Consider the following 5327-nt stretch of genomic DNA (forward strand, 5'->3'; position numbering starts at 1 on the left):
ACAGTGAGTGAGATTGTGTTTCGGGGGGGAGAAAAAGAAGGAAGAAATAAAAGTAATCTTAGTTTTAGAAGATTTGGAAAATCCTAGGAAAACAAAAGGAAGAAAATAAAATTTTCTTAGTTCATGTCTGGGAAGAATTGTTAGGATTTTGTAGTATACTCCTGTTGGATTTCTATTTAGCCATATGTAACAAAGGCATACTTTTCTAAGATGTGAATGTACTGGACATTTTGTTCTAATCTTCCTTTTCACTTGAATGTATTATCAGTATTTTACCATATCAATCATTTTTCCTGCCATTTTTTTTATTTTTTATTTATTTTATTTTTTTTTTTTTTGAGACAGGATCTCACTCTGTCACCCAGGCTAGAGTGCAGTGGCATAATCATAGCTCACTGCAGCCTCGAACTCCTGGGCTCAAGTGATCCTTTCACTTCAGCCTCCCAAGTAGCTGGGACTACAGGTGTATGCCGCCATGCTAAGCGTATTTAAGAATTGTTTTGTAGAGTCAGGGTCCTCCTGTGTGGCCCAGGTTGGTCTCAAACTCTTGGGGTCAAGTAATGCTTCCACCTTGGCTTCCCCAAGTGCTGGGATTACAGGTGAGTCACTGTGCCTGGCCTTCTACCATGTTTTTAGAAGCTGTGTATATTTATTTTACATGTTAGGGAATCGTAAATGTTTAGCTATTGAAGAAATGAGTTCATATGGAAAATAACAAAATATGATATACATTGAAACACCTCATTTAAAATTTAAACAACGGTATACTTATTTTGCAATTTTTATTTATTTATTTATTTATTTTTTAGATAAGAGTGTAGCTCTGTCATTCATGCTGGAGTGTGTGGAGTGCAATGTCACAGTCTCAGGTGAATGTATCCTCAACCTCCTGGGCTAGAATGATCCTCCCACCTCAGCCTCCCAAGATGGGACTACAGGTCCATTTTTGTATATATTTTGTATACTTGGTGTGTCTGGAATTGGTGGGTTTTTGGTCTCGCTGACTTGAAGAATGAAGCTGCAGACCCTCGCGGTGAGTGTTATAGTTCTTAAAGATGGTGTGTCCATAGTTCGTTCCTTCAGATGTTCAGATGTGTCCACAGTTTTATCATTCTGGTGGGTTCGTGGTCTCGCTGACTTCAGGAGAGACGCTGCAGACCTTTGCAGTGGGTGTTATAGCTCTTAAAGGCAGCGTGGATCCAAAGAGTGAGGAGCAGTAAGATTTATTTTAGAGTGAAATAACAAAGCTTCCACACTGTGAAAAGGTACCCGAGCATGTTGCTGCAGGCTAGCTAGGGCCGCCTGATCTTATTCCCTTTTCTGGCCCCACCCACATCCTGCTGATTGGTCCATTTTACAGAGCGCTGATTGGACTGTTTTGATAGGGTGCTGATTGGTGCATTTACAATCCCTGAGCTAGACACAGAGTGCTAGACAGAAAAATTCTCCAAGTCCCCACTAGGTTAGCTAGATACAGAGTGCTGATTGGTGTATTTACAAACCTTGAGCTAGACACAGAGTACTGATTGGTGTATTTACAAACCCTGAGCTGGACACAGAGTGCTGATTGATGCGTTCACAGTCCTTTAGCTAGTCACAGAGTGCTAGACAGGAAAGTTCTCCAAGTCCCCACTAGGTTAGCTAGATACAGAATACTGATCATTGTATTTACAAACCCTGAGCTAGACACAGAGTGCTGATTGGTGCCTTTACCATCCTTTAGCTAGACATAAAAGTTCTCCAAGTCCCCACTAGACTCAGGAGCCCAGCTGGCTTCACCTAGTGGATCCAGCATAGGGGCTGCAGGCAGAGCTGCCCGCCAGTCCCCAGTGCCTGCACTCCTCAGCCCTCGGGTGGTTGATGGGACCCAGTGCCACGGAGCAGGGGGCAGTGCCCGTCGGGGAGGCTGGGGCTGCCTGGGAGCCCACTGCGGAGGTGGGGGGCTCAGACATGGCAGGCTGCAGGTCCCGAGCCCTGTCCCGTAGGGAGGCAGCTGAGGCCCTGCGTGAATTCCAGCGCTGTGCATGTAGCCCTGCAGTGCTGGGGGACCCGGTGCAACCTCCGCAGCTGCTGGCCCTGGTGCTAAGCCCCTCACTGCCCTGGGCCCACGCGCCGGCCGGTAGCTCCGAGTGCGGGGCCGCTGAGCCCACGCCTGCGCCCGCTGGAACTCGTGCTGGCTTGTGAGCCTGCGGCGCAGCTTGGGTTCCCACCCGCACCTCTCCCTCCACACCTCCAGGCAAGCAGAGGGAGCCGCCTCCGCCATCCCAGAGAGGGGCTCCCTCAGTGCAGTGGCGGGCTGAAGGGCTCCTCAATCACTGCCAGAGTGGACGCCGAGGCTGAGGAGGGGCCGAGAGCAAGGGCTGCTAGCGTGTTGTCACCTCTCAACAGGGTTTTGTCATGTTGCCCAGGCTGGTCTCGAAGTCCTGGACTGAAGTGATCTGCCCGCCTCAGCCTCCAAAAGTGCTGGAATGATAGGCATGAGCCATGGCACCTAGCTTTACTTTGCAATCTTTTGTCTACAGGCATAAAACTTATTCTTGGAGAGTCAGTCCACTTATTCCAGTTTCTTGTCTAAATCGTATCTGAAATATCCAGTTTTGATTTCTGTCGAATGGATGAATGGATCCAGAATGTAAAATACGTTTTTTGTTTGTTTGTTTGTTTTTTAAGATGGAGTTTTGCTCTTGTTGCCCAGGTTGGAGTGCAATGGTGAGAGATCTCGGCTCACTGCACAACCTCTGCCTCTTGGGTTCTCCTGCCTCAGCCTCCTAAGTAGCTGGGATTCCAGGCCCCCACCACCATGCCTTGCTATTTTTTGTATTTTCAGTAGAGACAGGGTTTCACCATGTTGGCCAGGCTGGTCTCAAATTCCTGACCTTAGGTGATTTGCCTGCCTCAGCCTCCCAAAGTGCTGCAATGGCTTACAATGTAAAATACCTTTAAAGACACTTAATGCAACCTCCTAGATCATGTGCAAATTTTTCCAGGCTAGGCCAGGTGTGGTGGCTCATGCCTATAATCTCAACAGTTTGGGAGGCTGAGACAGGAGGATCAGTTGAGGCGAGGAGTTCAAGAGCAGCCTGACCAACATGGAGAAACCCTGTCTCCTAAAAATACAAAGTTAACTGGGTGTGGTGGTGCATGCCTGTAATCCCAGCTACTTGGGAGGCTGAGGCAGGAGAATCGCTTGAAACTGGCAGGCGGAGGTTGCAGTGAGCTGAGATCACACCATTGCACTCCAGGCTGGGCAACAAGAGCAAAACTCTGTCTAAAAGAAAAAAAAAAAAAAAAGAAGAAGTAAACAGTTTCCTGAAATCACAGGCAAGGTGGCTCAACTCAACGTTTTGGTGACTGGGAGGAAAACATTCCAGGTGTGTGATGAAATTCTCACATGGATTACACAATTTTACATGTAATTTAGTTTATTATCTTTTCTGCTCTTTTACTCAACAATTTGTCCTGGATTTTTATGTCAGTAAATATAAACACGTGGTTTTAAAAAGCTTTTTTGTAATGATGTGAATCTCTCACTGAATTCAACCTTGAAGTGCAAATCCGTGAACTTTTTAACCCTGAGCAATTGCTACCAAGCTAGTTTTGAAATTTACCGCTTTTGGTCAAAATACATTCTTCAGCTAATGCTTTCTTCCAACTCGTTGTCTTCTTGCCTGCCTTTTATTGTAAAATGGGAGTCCCTTACTGCATTATGAAGGGGAAGGCAAGACTGGGACGTCTGGTCCACAGGAAGACCTGCACCACTGTCACCTTCACACAGGTTATCTCAGAAGAAAAAGGTACTTTGGCTAAGCTGGTGGAAGCTAACAGGACTAATTACAATGACAGACACGATGAGATCCGCCATCACTGGGGAGGCAATGTCCTGAGTCCCAAGTCTGTGGCCCACATCACCAAGCTCAAAAAGGCGAAGGCTAAAAAACTTGCCACTAACTGGCTTAAATGTACACTGTTTTCTGTACCTAAAAATAATTACAATAGTACAAATTCTCCTTCAGCCAGGGGAAAAAAAAAAAAAAGCTTTTGTGTCAGGAGTCTGAGACTGCCCTAGCCAACATAGTGAAACCCCATCTCTACTAAAAATACAAAAATTAGCCAGGCACGAGGGTGGGCACCTGTAAGCCCAGCTACTTAGGAGGCTGAGACAGGAGAATCACTTGAACCCGGGAGGCGGAGGTTGCAGTGAGCCGAGATAGTGCCACTGCACTCCAGCCTAGGCAAGATTGAGACTCAGTCTCTAATTTAAAACAAAAAAAAACCTGGGCGTGGTGGCTCATACCTGTAATCCCAGCCCTTTTGGAGGCCGATTTGGGTGGATCATTTGAGGTCAGGACTTCGAGACCAGCCTGGCCAACATGGTAAAACCCCACCACCACTTAAAAAAAAAAAAAAAAGCCGGGCGTGGTGGTGCATTCCTGTAATCTCAGCTACTTAGGAGGCTGAGGCAGGAGAATCACTTGAACTCAGGAGGCAGAGGTTGCAGTAAGCTGATATTGTGCCACTGCACTCCAGCCTAGGGGACAGAGCGAGGCTCCGTCTGGGTGGGTGGGGAAGGGGGCTGGAGAAACTTTGTGGAACCATTCAGAGGAACACAAAAGAAGAGAGTTTATGTTGATGCCCTTCATCCCCATCACTGTCTTAGATAACTGTCTGTGCATGGCTAGGGTAATCATTTCACTAAATAGTCATTACATATTTTAGTTTGTATCTTTCAAAGATAACTTTTTTTATTTTTATTTTTTAAATTTTTTGAGACAGAGTCTCACTGTGTCACCCAGGCTAGAGTGCAATGGTGAGATCTCAGCTCACTGCAACCTCCACTTCCCAGGTTCAAGCAATTCTCCTGCCTCAGCCTCCCAGGTAGCTGGGATTACAGGCACCCACCACCCTGCCCAGCTAAGTTTTGGTATTTTTAGTAGAGATGGGGTTTTGCCATGTTGACCAGGCTGGTCTCGATCTCCTGACCTCAGGTGATCCACTCAACTCGGCCTTCTAAAGTGCTGAGATTACAGGCATGAGCCATCACACCTGGCCTCAAAGAGAACTTTTAAAAAATAACTGAAACATTTAACAATAATTCATTATTATTGTCACCTAGGCAGTGTTTGGAGTTCCCCGGTTGTCTCAACATTGGAAGAGCTTGTTTGTATAAGCGTCTAGATTATTTTTCTATGGCTGTGTGGGTATGCTATTTGGATGTACCCTCATTTAATCCATCCCGTTGATGGACTGCGAACTGAATGTCATTTACATGATGAAACCCTATCCTTCTAAAGCAATGGTGTTAGGAGGTGGGGCCTTTGGGAGGTGAT

The 5327-nt window shown here is 46.3% G+C and overlaps 1 non-coding gene across 1 annotated transcript; it reads left to right on the plus strand.

The window, feature by feature from the left end:
* The first annotated feature begins 3508 nt into the window (after nt 1–3508).
* Nucleotides 3509–3581, plus strand: LOC123572031 (small nucleolar RNA SNORD36). The gene has a single exon (XR_006696376.1). It is a non-coding gene; the product is annotated as a small nucleolar RNA SNORD36 (small nucleolar RNA).
* Nucleotides 3582–5327: the final 1746 nt, after the last annotated feature.

The sequence above is a fragment of the Macaca fascicularis genome, chromosome 2 (assembly GCF_037993035.2).
Source record: "Macaca fascicularis isolate 582-1 chromosome 2, T2T-MFA8v1.1".
Lineage (NCBI taxonomy): Eukaryota > Metazoa > Chordata > Mammalia > Primates > Cercopithecidae > Macaca > Macaca fascicularis.